The sequence below is a fragment of the Pipra filicauda genome, unplaced genomic scaffold (genome assembly GCF_003945595.2).
Source record: "Pipra filicauda isolate LSUMZ 115617 unplaced genomic scaffold, ASM394559v2 scaffold240_size1633699_pilon, whole genome shotgun sequence".
NCBI classification, from domain to species: Eukaryota; Metazoa; Chordata; class Aves; order Passeriformes; family Pipridae; genus Pipra; species Pipra filicauda.
This window is the reverse complement of record NW_024104355.1, coordinates 1,023,745-1,038,378: the sequence shown is the minus strand read 5'-3', so window position 1 is coordinate 1,038,378 and position 14,634 is coordinate 1,023,745. Positions and strand designations below refer to the sequence as shown.

The 14,634-nt window shown below is 42.9% G+C and overlaps 1 long non-coding RNA gene across 2 annotated transcripts; it reads left to right on the top strand.

The window, feature by feature from the left end:
* Positions 1 to 4,187: 4,187 nt before the first annotated feature.
* On the top strand, positions 4,188 to 9,536 carry LOC114003305. 2 transcript variants are annotated; one of them, XR_005563704.1, is made up of 4 exons: positions 4,200 to 4,227; positions 5,012 to 5,120; positions 8,772 to 8,912; positions 9,337 to 9,536. It is a non-coding gene; the product is annotated as an uncharacterized LOC114003305 (long non-coding RNA). The 2 variants fall into 2 exon arrangements; XR_003546183.2 differs by lacking the exon at positions 5,012 to 5,120 and having other exon boundaries at positions 4,188 to 4,227.
* The last annotated feature ends 5,098 nt before the right edge of the window (positions 9,537 to 14,634 follow it).

The window sequence follows — 14,634 nt, the reverse complement described above, 5'->3', positions numbered from 1 at the left end:
GCTTATGAACTGACAGCAATAAGCAAGCTTGGGTGAGGCAGGCTTCAAAGTAAGTGCAGGAAGATGTGCACAGAAGTAGTGTAGGGCTTTAATCTTCCCCTGTGCCTGAATACCTTGGAAAATTGTTGCTACTTCAGATTCATTCTGAAGTGCCTGTAGCAAGCTCTCCACTCCTCTTGGTTAGAAAAGTTTTAGAGTCTCAGTGTTTGTTTCTTTATAGTAAACTGGGAGTTTTTTGTTTAGATATGGCTTGGTGTCCTGGTTTCATCTGGGATAGAGTTCCTTTTTTTCTGTGGTACAGTGGTCTGTTTTGAATTCAGTGTAAGAATAATGTTGATAACACACTGATGTTTCAGTTGCTGGTAAGTATTGCTTACCCTAACTGCTTAGTTGCCAACTGGCGTTGAACCATGACACTTGGGAAAAGAAGAACCTGTACTAGTATATCAAAGGGTAACTAAGAGAAAACAACATGCTGAAGTCATTCAACCCGGACTGTATCAGATCACACAGCTGTGGCATGAACAGGGAAATACTCATACACTGCACAAGGAAAAAGCATCATCTGAAATAGGTGATTAAAAGGCAAGAAAAGGAGCATGGTCTGGACAGGTGCAGAGAAGGGCTAGGAGGCTTGTCAGGGAAATGAATATCCTTTTGTATATGAAACCAGAGGGTATGCATTTTGTGTAAATGGCTCTGAAGAGGTATTTCCCTCTGGCCGTGTGCATCCATAAGACAAGAAAAAGATAAGCATAGGGATGGAGAAGAGTCTAAAGGACAGTATAGGCAGAAGCATACATGAGTATGCGCTGCTTAGGAGGGCTTCTAGTCAACTAGAAGGTGGCTCTGAAACACGTGAAGAAAGTTCCCTGCCTTTCTCCTAGACTGGGGTAAGCAAGACCAAGTAGAGCTCATGGGTATATGCGGCATGGCTTCCCATGAGGGGGAGCTCCCTGACCCAGGAGTCATTCCGCTCCAGTCCTTAAATAAAGATACCTGCACCTGTAACTAGTATTTGGTATTTCTCCTAGTGGGGACATCTATGAAAAGAGACAAAATTTCCCCTATTCTCCAGGCTGGTGTGATGGCCCACTCAAGAGGCAATGCAGACCAGGTTTGTCATCACCTTTGCTATAACAATTTAGTAAATGAAGGGCTATTACTCAAATGCTTTTCACCTGCACTTTCTTTACTGAGAGAAAGAACAGTTCCCTGAAGTCTGTCTGTGCGGTAACGGGAGACAATTGAGGTACCTGTAATCTAATTAACCCCCCTACCAATAACAGTTGCGATAACAAGGTCCTTGGCATGTGGGCAAGTTCCTATCTTCCTGGAAAGGTTTTAATCAATTTGTACAAGTATCTCCTTCTCCTGTTCCACTGTGCGTGTACAACATTTAGGTTACAGAGAGCTCTGCTGCATGCAAATGTCTGCAGCCACATCTGTAATGGCCCTCTTCATCACACAGCCTTGGTCAGCAGCCCCTCCTCAGACAGGCGCCCAGTGCTGAGTCATGAGCACATCTGCTCTTTTTCAGGGAGTTGGCAGAGATACCTGCTCTACTACCTCCTGGGTGAACCAAGAAGGGAAATAAAATGCAAAGAACTTACTTATCATCAAAAATAGTAATTCTCCTCTGGTAGCTGTCTCATCAGACTATAAAACACTGGAGGATGCTCCAGTGGCTGGGTGAGGTTTATATCCATCCTCTGAATTCACCAAGTACTCTTTTCTAGGGTACTCTGGGATTTGTTAACTTTGGGTAAGCCACACCATAACTCCATGGTAGGCAAGGATCATACAAGTTTGTTACTGTACATTGGCCAGACGGGATGTTGGTGTAGCCTGACAGAACCATTTTCTGTCCTGTCTCAACTGGGACAATTGACAGCAGGCTATCCTGACTATGCTGCTCCATGCAGTCCTTGAACCTTGCAGCAGGCACCCTGGAGTCCAGGTGCAGCCATCCCCTGCCCACCACCATCATTACAGCTGTGGTTTGACTTGCAGGCTCATAACCCCCTGGATGTGCTGTCCTCACCGGACAGAGGGCAGGAGAATCATTGCCAACCACCCTGTCCTAGAGCACCTTCTCCTCTTGGTAGGCTGCATATTCTCTTCTGAAGGCAAATAATCTTTGTTAAGCCTCTGCCCTAGCCACAGTGGCATTCATTTAACCGATAGAGAGAGGCAAAAAGCAATCATCTTGTGTGATCCAGCGGGAAGCTGGACAAGGAGAAACTATTCACAGTATATTAATGCCTGGCTTGAGCCTAGTAAGTGTTATAATTAGGTGGCATTAATTAGTGTTGGAAAAGACTCTCATGTTTTATACTAAACCTTTGGCTAAAAGATAGGAGCAGAATACTTTCCTTGAAAAAATTCCATGTATATTTTCTTGTTTTACTAGTAGGGATTTTTAATCAGTTGAATGAACTTGTATGTACTAGTTAACTTTGCTGGAGTTTAGTGGTTGTATTTAAAGCAGATTTTATCCTAGAATGATATTAATTTGATAGGATCCCTGATCTGTAAAACCATTGGTTATCTTGGTCTCTCCTGATAAGAAAAAAAAAGTGCCGAGGGTTTCCAGTTGGTGAGCACATTTGGGCAGAATCTTTCACACGTCACAAATTGCAGATGGGAGGCAGTGATCTCGAACATGCAGTCACATTGCGTGACCATCTGACACCTTCCATTTAGAAAAATAATACTTTCCTCACAGCATACGCTCCCTGCTGCAACCAGCACCAAAAATTATGCCTGGGAGAGCTGTTCCTCCTAGACTAAGGTCTTAAATATTTCTTAGGCTGCTTTTAAAAGATTCATGTAGCAGCACCACCTCACTCACATCCTGCTAAACCAGAGAAAATACTGAAATTCTTCCCCAGACAGTGTTAATCACAAAATAGCTGAAAAGAACAAAAGGAGGGAAAAGACAGCAGGAAAATTATATACTTACACTAGCAGGGTGAACAATGGAAGGTTCTTGTTGTATGTGTAATTCAAACATGTAAAACACCGCATGGAGTTATTTCATACTGCTACCAGTTTCTCAGCTGCATAAAATCCCATAACTGTCTGGAAGTTCAGCTTTCAAATGCCCTGGTTTTGTGCATAATTCCTTTTGACAATGTGGTGTACTGATGCCCATTCATTTGAAATAGCAATGACCATTTCAGGGTGTCCTTTGCTATATATTGAGGTGTCAGTAGTGATAAAAAAAATCTTTACTGTTTAAGGACAAAGCCATCTGAATTTAAAGGGTGACATCTCACAGTAGCCTATTGTGTCCTCTTTGTTTCTATATCCCAGTAAAAAGCAAGAATAAAAATTAACTAACACTCATTCTTTCTACCCAAATTATAAGGCTGACTAGGAACATCATTTTAAGCCATAATATTGTCAGCCATAGGTTGGTGTGAGGGGGAAAAGCAGCTCCTGTTTTCCTACCTGACCAGTATAATCATCTTAAAGATTGGATCATGTTTTCCTATTCATCTGCCTAGAAGATGTGCCCCAGGAGCCATGTCAGCCAAGTACTTAATTTCTGCAGAGTGGCTTCCTCCCCTCTCACACCGTCACCATTTCAGTTTCTGAGTGCCATTGAGATCCATGAAGGAGGTGCCCCTTTAGCTGTTAAAATGTAGGTATGTTCCTAGAGAGTGGGGCACTGCTTGGTTGTTGTACTGGTGGAATTTACCAAATTGATGGCAGGGAGAACATCTCAAACCACTTTGTACAGGGATATGCCTCTCTGGCCACTGTGAGTGCAACGTGAGACACAGAAAAGCTTTTCAAGGACCTCTCATATCCACCTTGGAAGGCTGAGTCAGACCCCAGGGCATGTCTCCTCCCAACATCTTAGCAAGGACTCTGCCAGCCTCCAGGAGTTTTGTTGACAGTTTTGTGTTGCTGCAGATTTCTGGCCATTCAAGCTGGCCTGAGCCCACCACGCAGTGTTACAAACACCCATCATGCAGAAATAGCAATTAGTGTCTGCCACTGTGGGCCAAGTTTGAACTCATAGGCCGGATAAGAATGGCTCTATCTTCTCTCCTCATCCAGAAGATGTGACAGAAGCACTGGTGAGGCCACACCTCACCACCGGTGAGGTTGTACCTTCGGGCCTGTGTCCAGTTCTGGGCCCTCACTACCAGAATGACACTGAGGTGCTGGAGCATGACCAGAGAAGGGCAATGAAGCTGGCGAAGGGCCTAGAGAGTAAGTGCTATGAGGAGTGGCTGAGGCAGCTGGGGTTGTTCAGTCTGGGGATGAGGACGCTCAGGAAAGGCAGATAGCACTGTACTACGTGAAAGGAGGTTGTAGCAAGACAGGGATCATTCTCTTCTCCTAGGCAACTAGTGACTGGATGAGAGGAAATGGCCACACGCTGTGCCAGGGGAGGTTCAGGTTGAACATCAGGAAAGAGTGGTTAAGCATTGGAAGGAGCTGCCTAGGAAGGTTGGTGGAGTCACCATCCCTGGAAGCGTTCAAGAAATGACTGGACATGACACTTAGTGCTATGTTTAGTTGGCACGGTCATGTTCGGTCGAAGGTTGGACTTGATCTTGTAAATCTTTTCCAACCTTAATGGTTCTATGACTCTACGATCGTTTCAATGTCCTAAACCCTGAACTGGCCCTTTGAAAGACTAAATTCTCCAAACTCCTGCCTTGTACTTTCCAGCCCAGGCCTCCATAGACCTCTTCTTTCCCACAGAATCCTCTCCTCCGAATTCTTCCTTGCTAAGTGATGTGATGTTGCAGCTGTGTGAAGACTCTGTGCTGCTTTCACAAAGCACATGTGACTTCTGGGCACAGTGTTATCCCCTGTCTCACTCTTGGTAGAAGATGGTGAGCTCCTTCCCTGACAAAGAGTGTGTGCTGCACCTCTAGTGCTGGGGTTACATGCAGTGTGTAGGCAGTATGTCTACAGTAGGATCTACAGGCTAGGGATGCACTGTGCATGAAAGCTTGGATACTAAGGAAGCATTCGTTCATTGCAGACAGCCAAGAAGGGCGCAAGGGAGATGTGCAGCTTCTTGACTCATCCTCTAGCCCCCACTTTGGACATGCACCCCACCGCGGCCAGCATGGCTCTGTGCACCCTTGCAGGTGGGTCTCACCTGTGTGGTGTTTGGATAGATCTGCCACTTCCACCAACAGTCATGCTGTATATGCTGCTGCTTCCTAGCCTTTCTAGCCCCATGCTTAGCTCCTCCATCTACCCATGTGGTCATGGACTGCCTCATACAGCTTTATGTAGAGTAGGGTTGAAGTTTTAGGATGTTACAGGACTGGTCCACTTTGGGTACCAAGACAAAATTTCTCCCTGTGGAGCTAGAAGTGTCCAATCCTGATGTATCTCCCTTCTGGGGCTATTTAAGCAGAATATAGACTTAAATATTTCATTTTAACAACTTATAGGCACCTATATAGATCACCACAGCCTGTGACTCTTGCTTTGTGAGGATTACAGGCCCAGGTTTCATTTCCAAAAGCAAAGATCAAGTGGTGGTCCATCAGAGGAACAAAAACCTTAATGACTTCTCAGAATAAGCTCTCCTTCCCCTGCAGTGGTACTGCTTGCAAGAGGAAGCCTGGAGGCACTCAGAATGGGAACTAAGTCCTCCCTGTGGCTCAGGAGAGCCTATATTATTTTGGGGAAGATGGTTGAATACCCAAACCGCAGACTTTTCCCCCCTTTAATCCCATTTTTCTGATCTATTATGTTAAAAGTTATGACCTGCTTTTTATGTATCATCCTTGTGCCTGCCAGGAGTCATCGCTGTGTCTGGATCAGTAAGGCTGAGCCAACTGGTGAACTTGTCTCATTATCTCCTTGCCGAAAACTTACAAGCGTTACTTATTCTTGGATACTTGTAGTTTTTATGCTTTTCCTACCTAGAAGATTGGCTCAGGCATAGCAGAGCTCAGAGCACAAACCCATCTTTTGGCATTAACTTATACTGGGCTGGCTGTCATTTTACAGTACTTGCATTAAAGAGTAACTAACAATAGCTCTTACAAATCATAGATTATATTGTATTGTGTTAGCTCATATTGTTTGCTTTAAATTTATATTGTGCTTTAAATGTCACACATTAAAATTATTAGGGCAAGGTTTGCCCTCAGTTTACAGCCCCTCTCCCCAGCAGCTCATAAGAGAAGCTGCTGCACAGTTGTCCTCATCTCGTTTTAGTCACACAGTAGAAGTTAGAGGGAGTGTCCAGAGAGTCGTAACATAGCCTGGGGCTTTTCCCTTCCAGACAAGATTTTTGTTTGGAAATCCAGGTATCGAAATGCACTGGAAAGATGCATTTTTTTTCATTCACCCCCACCCTAAATCCTTGACTTCTGTCTGGGTACAGTGATGCAAAAGGGGATAAGGGACCAAAAAGCCCCACCTTGTCTTCGGTGATAGGTTTTTCTGAGTTCCCATCTAAGCCTGAGGAAGGGCACTCCTTTTCCTAGGGGAGTACTTTAATCAATGTATTCTTTTCGACTGTTGTTATTCTCTCTCATGTGTTGCTTTGCATTCTTCTAGTCTCTCCTCATATTTCCTCTAAAACACAGATCTTAAATAGCTTCAGCCGTGCATGCAGAACTTTCTGTGGATGTCCTTAATCTGTGAAAACAAGATCTGTAGCAGAGAAACTAATGCAGCCCAAAGCACAAAGATGCCAGTGACACTTCTTCAAGGCCTTTAAACTGGTGAATGTGATCTTATTTTGGCTTGTGACAAATCCCAGTGATGAAATGTCAGCAGTGTTTACACAGAATTCTCCCTATCACAAACAGTGCAGAATTAACCCTTTCCAGCACTGCTGTCAGGGCAAAACAAAGCTGTTGATTCCTTCTTTGAGGACTAGGCTGGCAGAGAAGAGGGAAACTGAACTGGAAGTATTGCCTAAGGTCAATCTGGAGGGTCAGCAGAGACCCTGCAAAGCTGACCATGCTCTGTGTGACAAACTGAACAAGACATGAGTTTCTTTCAAGTTCTCCTTGCAGAGTTTTCCAGGCACACCTGATGAGGGCAATGTCAAAATTCAGCCACAATTCCTTAGTGGAAGTTTGAACCAAAATCACAGCTGTCTTCCAGGCTCATCTTTGCCATTACATACGTGATGTCCAGGTCTCTCAGTTTCCATAGGATAGTTTAGGTGTGACACAAAGCTGGGTAAAGTTTAAGTGCAAAACTTAAGTGCCATGTAACCCTCTGACTGTGCATTAACAGCACAGGTGGTGGTCTAGGGACATAAAGGCAGCCACAGCCCAAGTCAAGGACAAGATAGCAGAAAGGAAGGTAACAGGATCCTTCTGTTAAAGGTTCTAACTGTGTTGAGGGTTAGGTCTACAGTGCACTTATATCACTACCATAACTGAAAAAACCCATGAGAGAAGCAGAGGATATGCAAGAGCAGGGAGTGGGTAGCCAGAGCTGAGTGAGCTGGCAGGCATCAAGGTGGAAGGAATACATAAGTGGTAGAAAAGCACTGACATTTCCCCTGGGAAGAAGCATGTCAAAAAGGCCTAGAAGAAAATGGGACCTTAAGATCCAGTCGTAAAAGAGAGAGTGGAGATGTCTAAGCGAGGAGAGCTGAAGGTGTCTCCACAGGGAGAAACAGAAGGTGACAGGTACAATGATGTCCTACGTGAGGTCAAGATACAGAGGGAGGCAGGAGAGGGGCAAAGCAAAATATGTTGTGGAGTCATGAGGCACATGAGAACTTTTTGTAATGACAACAGCAGAAAAAAAACACAAGGAAAGAAGTGGATTTTAGGAGAATCAGAAAGGGTAAAAAGGTGAAGCTAGTCCCTGCATGGGCCTGGAAGAGCAGGTCTCTATGATGGGGAAGTACAAAGAGATGGCAGCAGCCCAGGCACGTTGATGAAAGACTCCTCTGCTGTCCCAAACATCTTGCTAGAGATGGAGGTGGAGCTCTGGTAGTAGCTTCATCTGGAAACTGTGCTGGAAAATCACGGAGCCTCTCCTGTACTGCAGTAGGAGCAGTTTGTGAACTGTGTCACCCTGAGGTCAAGAGATAACAGAGGCAAAGGATGACTTGTACAAAACAGGCAAACTGTGGGAAGCAGAAAGCCTTGTGCAAACCCGATGTTTCAATGTTGATAACCAAAATATCTGTAAAGCTGAACTGAAGGAATAGGTAAGCTTTGACCTTATTTGGCAATATACATAAAGGATTACAGGCTTTGTTACTTTGTTGTTGGCTTTGTCTGGGGTAAAGAGGTGTGCTGGCTGCAACGGGGAAGTGGAGGGGTTCCCTGCACTGGTAAGGGAGGAAAGTGTTAATGAGGAAAAAATTATTTAGAGCTCTTAACCTGTGTCTTTCAGAGACATTATTACAGCAGCAACATCTTTCTTCTTTCAGATGTGCTGAGCCTTTCTAGTTCCTCTGAAAGTTTAAGGCAGGTGCAGACATTTAGCACCTTTAAAATTTTGTTGTGTCATACTCACCATGTTAGCTCAGTCCTTATATACTGCGTGGACACAAGTGCCTTATGGCTCTTGATTCTGAAAAGCAAACTGAATTAAACATAACCATTAAAGGCAGACTAAATACAGCCTCTGTGTCTCAGCTCACGGTTTGGTAAAAACCTTTTACACACAGACAAGTATGATAAGGCATACAGCTTCTTAGCTGGTGCAAGACATACTGAAAAGCCAAAAAACAGTGAGAAGAAAGAGAAAAATAGCAGAAGGGGTCTGGATGTTTCCTTCCTGACACAGTTTTCCTCTTTTAGGAATTTGCTTTAGGTTTTAAATTCCCTTTATAGAGAGAAACTGCAGTCCTGTTCCTGACGCTTTTGAGTACCCAAACACCTCTCTCCTTGCATTTTGGTCATTGGTTGTGCTCCTCAGAGGCCATTTCATCATGTTGCAAGGTAAGACAAGGCTGTGACCCAGATTCTGTTCTCTTGGGTGCTGTGGCTCAGCTGTATATACTAATGTTGCTTGGGGTTTCACTGTTTCCACCCTTCCTACTGTTCTGGTAAATTTGATTTCCCACTGCAACACATAAAGAGCAACAATACATGCTCCAAGGCATCATCTCACAACTCTTTGTCCTCAGCCATGAGAAAAAGTCCCTTTTAAATGCACTTCGCTTGCATTCATCTGGCTTCTGTTCTTATTTATATTATTTAATATTTTCATTCCATTTTTCTACAGTTCTTCGCCCAAGACCTTAGATAAACTACAGAACACTAAACAGAGTTGCAGTTACTTCCAAGGACAATAAAATCTAAGGGTCAAAGGAAGAAGAAAAGATTACTTTAAGGTAGACCTATAAAATCTTGTTCATTTCAGGGGCAGCGCGGGAGTCTGTGGTACAGATGTCTGCCTAACAGCTGGTTGCCATGTCCTACAAACACTTTTCCTGCTGAAAGCATGTTGGAAGGCATTTTAAGGGCAGTGCCGGTTAAGAAGAGTCAGCCCAACAGGCAGCTTGGAAAGATGACTGGAGTCCTGAATGCAGAATAATTCCCAAAGGATCCTTTTCTGTTTCACATGAATTAGTATTCTTCAGAATGTCTTTGTGCTTTACACCAAATAAGTGTATCTTATGTGTGTGTGGTGTTCTACACTTTTCACTGGTTCCTAAGAGGGTCCTCCCTGTCCCTCTCCACTTGTTTGCTCAAGGGCAAGAAACTGGAATTACATATCCCTTATGCTCATCAGTTGACAGAACACATTGCCTGCACCTCTTGCTGGTTACCTATGGAGCAGGGAGTACAAAACAAGCATAGCGCCAGGCAGGGCTTGAGAGGAATATCACCTTCTTTATAGCCGTGGCCAACTTACTTATTGTGATGAAAAACAATAATAATGCTAAAAATGAAACAGACAGTGCAGTGCTTACAACTTTGTTCCTTGGAAAGAGGTAAAGGATTTTAAAACATTCAGAATTATTTTCCAAAGTGATCACTTTGCCCATAACAAAAACATGGCAACTTCAGTGGTAGCACATGAGAGCTGGGGAATTAACAGCTCACCACTTCATTCCAGTGTCTGAAAGGGTCGTATAACCATCTGATCCCATTTCAGCAAATCGTCTTCCATGCAAACCTTGTGTCTATTTGTTGTTACTTTCTTAGCAGCAGAAGAGATGCTTTTGAATGTGCACATCTGCCCCTCCTAATATTTTTCAAAGGCTTTAAGGTTTATGCCCGACACCTTCTCTGCATGAAGTCCCTTTCTTCAGACAACTCAAGAATACTTTGCAAATATTTCTATTGTAATTCCGATGGCCACAGCATAGGGAGCATTCAGAAGGACACAGTTCACTGGACTGGAGCAATGGGGAGGGTGGAATTCAGCCCCCTGCATGCTTCACCAGGCTGTGCTCTGCCAAGCTTTCTTATGCCTTGCCTCTTTGGAACTGCCCTGCACTGGTGAGTAAAAAGAAACCTGCTGCCACATTATGGAGGCCAGGAACACGGAAGTACAGTGCAAGCAGCACTTGTCACCATGAATAAACAATGAAATGTGTTGGGTTTTTTTAAAGTTGCTAATTCCACCTGGCGTTTCTGAGCCCAGCATTGGAAGCATCCATCTTGTTAAAAAGTGATGTCATTTGTGACACTGGTAGTATTAGAAGAGACTGCAAATGAATTTTCAACCTGTTTTAATAATGATTTAACAACCAGGAAAGTAATCAATATTTTAGGGATAAATTTTCCACTGTGCCTTTAGCAGACTCCGTTTTTTGCCCATACAGAACCACGTCTACAGATCTGCTGGTGAAAATACATGTGTGCATGTGTCAAAAATGTACATGGGAAATATTACACCTGCAACATTTACAGCCCAGCACTGACTTTATATTGTGAATTTATAAAGTGAATTAAAAATCCCTTGGCCTTTACCCAGTCTCTGATAAAACCAATCCCACCTACCTTTCTGATGAAACTACAAAATAAATATTGTCTCTGTTTTGTCTCAGATATTTTTGTGTTTAAAAACAACCAAAAAAACTGGAGAGTTTTTGATATAGCGCAATATCTAGCACAAGGCACAAAAATGTCATTTACTGATAGAATTGGATGACATTTGGATTTCACATCCTGGTCACAAAATGAGATTATGGTATTCTAAAGTGCTTGGGAAATTGATGTGTGGATGCATTTTTTTAAAAAGTAGATTATCCAAACTAATTGATTCACAAAATAAAAAAATAAAAAGGAAAGAAGTTCAGTTTTCTTCATTTTTAATGCTGATTCATTCCATAGCTATGCCACTGAAAACAGAAGCCTTTGAAATGGCTTTGAGGTTTTGTTTGTTTACTTGTTTTTGCTGAGTGAATTGTTCCTATGCAATTACACTCCTACGTAAGAAATATTCCTATAAGACTATTTAATCATACAGAAAATTCCTGAAAAGGTAAGTGTGGAATTTATGTCCTCCTTTCTTGTGAGAAATAGACTAGTATTTTCTGGAGTAAGTAATAATTAGATTAGTTAGTGTCTTAAATTAATCTATTTTTTTAACTGAATAGTGTTCTGAACATTTTAAACCTGCGTCACTCAAAATCACTACTCCCTTAAAAAATCTTGGTCCTGCAGCAAAATTCTATGTATGACCTCATTTCCCTGAGGTTCTTTGTAATATATCACCAAGCTAGGTGACTTGACTTTATGTTCCAAAATACTCACATTACTATTGATAGTAAGTCATACTAATCCTAATAGTAGCATAATGAACTTTGGTTGCTTTATGAGAAGCTTATAAGGAAGATTAGATGATCTTTTAGATAATTAGAAAATAATTAGACAAATAATACCCAAAGGGTCAATTTCTAAGGGGTTTGTTTCATGTATGTTCGTTAAGTCACATTCCCACTTTGAAGTTAATGGGAGTCTCTTTACCTACAGCACTGTAGGGTTTGACCCAAGATTGTGGACACCACAATATAGATGAATAATTTTGCCAGTTTCTCACCAATAAAATCCTTGGGGATATTTGGCCAGCGAATGACTCCTAATGGTAATGTTAAAAATCTTGTTTATGTCTAGCAAGAAAAACAGCTACATTTTCATTTTAGAGCATATGGGATAAACACACCTTTGGAAACTGATGCTCAGCTCACCTGGAGCTGGATTAGGGACTATTTTTAGTGGCAAGGCAATTGGATTATACCATGCAGGAGCTGCTCTGAACTTCAAAACTTGATGTCATATACAATTTTACAAGTGTAAAAAGAGCAAAACGACCTTTCATTTTTATTTTTCTTCACAGCCTCCCAATGTGGAGATGGACCAGATGTCATAAAACACAACAAGGGTGTGTTGACAGGATGTGTGTTGTAATGGATGGGTTTATGGCGTGGAGACTGGGAGGACAGGGAAGGGGTGGTAGAGCTGCTGGGGAGCTGCTGGAGTCCCCACCTTGGGATGCTGGGCAGAAAGCATGGTCCAGACTGCAAGGTGCAGGTGGGCACTGCTGGGCCAGGCACAGTGGAAAGTATCACGAGTGACAAGAAAGGGATGTGAGCTGTGGGTGCACCTCCCCGTAGCTGTGTGGTGATCAGCTTTGTGAGGAGGTTAGGTGAGGGGAAAAGGGGGTTCCTCACCTATGGAACAGAAATCAGGTGGAGCAGCACCTCTAGAAAGTAGCAGAAATTATTAGAGACATGGTGAACAGCAGTGGATAGAGCACAGCATGAAATCGAATCAAACTGCAAGTGACAACAAGTGAAAATTGGGAAATCCTGACATTGGGATTTTGCTTAAATGATATGATACAGTAAAAGCTATCTCAGTTGGGGGATCTGAGATGGAAGTTGACAGTAAGAGTCCCAGAATGCTAAACATTTCCTTTCCTCTGGTCTTTACTCTAAATTTATCTTAGATCTGATTTAAAACCAGAACAGCACGGAAAGAAATATCTTTTTTCTGACTCCCATTCACTAATCCTCAGAAAATAACAGCTATGACCCTACAGTCATTCAAGATATTACTGACTTGGAGGATTTATGCGTCCATATAACTTTGTGTGTGCATGTGTGTGAGCAGGTATGTGAGACAGTCTATACTCCCATCTCTAGTACAAAACACCAGCCTGATATTTCTAAGCTGACAAATTTCAAAAATCTGTGAAGTAGAGAAAATATTTCGTTGTGCATGGTACAGAGAGAACCTTTTGGGAAGTAGAAAGGTTTCGGCAGGATGTCACAGGTATGAAGACAGATGTTTCAGCTGTCCTTCTGAGCCTGTTTCCAGGTACTTAAGTGTACTCTCGTACTACTTGTACTCTGGCAAAAAAAAGCCTTCAGAACTTGAAGCAGGCAATGGTGCTCGCAGCTGCTGGGAGGTACAAATAGTCTGTGGGGCAGGGTGCATCACGGTGTCTATTTCTCCTACCACTCAGGCTCAGCAGCCAAGCAATCCATGCTTGGATACGAGATGACTTGGGAACCCTTGGTGTGTTGTCATGCTTGGGAAGTTCCAGCTTCCCACTGAACTGGAGAGCAATGGCAGGCCTAAGCTGTTGCCCCCAGTGAGCTATTCAAGCCACAGACAAAAAGGGAATGAAAATAAATCTTGGCTCTCCACAATGAGCTGGTGGGATTGTCCAGGCAACTTAACACTGGGGTATGATGTTACAGTCAGCTGGCAATGGTGGAGTCTTATTCATCCCCTGAAGAGCCCTGAAAAAAGTTATATTGAAATAAACCTGACCAGAACATATGCCAAAGAAGGTTTCCATTGGAACACATTATTTCCATGACTTGATATCTTCCTACAGAAAATATCCCAGTGGTCTTCCCTAGCTTTCCTACTTTATTTTCTGACTGTGTGAACCCAGAGCCTCCCAAAGCTACCCATATGCCCATGTTCCCTCAGTCTACCAAGCAAAACATCTGCAAAGCACTTGGCTAAACCAGATTTTTTTCTAAAAATTCTTTTCTGTAATAAATGAAACTACCCAATCCCACATCCCAGCAAGCACCCTAGTTCAGAAATTTTCATTTTTATTTGGAATAAGAAATATTTTAAATACGTAAGCATCCCTGCAAGACTCCATTGCCAACTTGGAGGCAAACAAGGATATTTCAGATGCCACTATTCTTAATATTTCTATCATGTATGTGTTCTAGAAAGGAGGAGGAGTGGGTGTGAAGAGGAGTATCACGCCACACAGATCTAGGGGTTCACTGAAGGGCAGAGAACACTGCAGAGAGGAGACAGCCACAGGACTATACATACAGCATTAGTTACGGGCTGCAAGGTTCATGATGGGTTCCTCTCATCTGATTTTGTGGAAGGTGTGCTCAGCCTTCGAAAGCCTGAAAAGCACAGGAGCAAGGGATGACAAATGGTTTAATGATTACAGGACAGTACACCACATCACATGTTCTTGGTCCTTGGCCTGACCCAACTCCTGACCTGTTACATGATTGTAAGCAAATTCTTTTACTGTTCCAGTCCAAATCCTCCAATCTGCATCCAGGCAAAACAGTCACTTCAGTGAAATTCTCTCTTGCTGAATGTTTTATGGGTAACCACAATAAAACTGTTTCCTTCATCTTGCCGACAGCAAGTTCTTCTGGTACCATAGTCCCCTGAAGGACAAGGCTAAATGTGGCACAATTTGGTGACAGGCTGT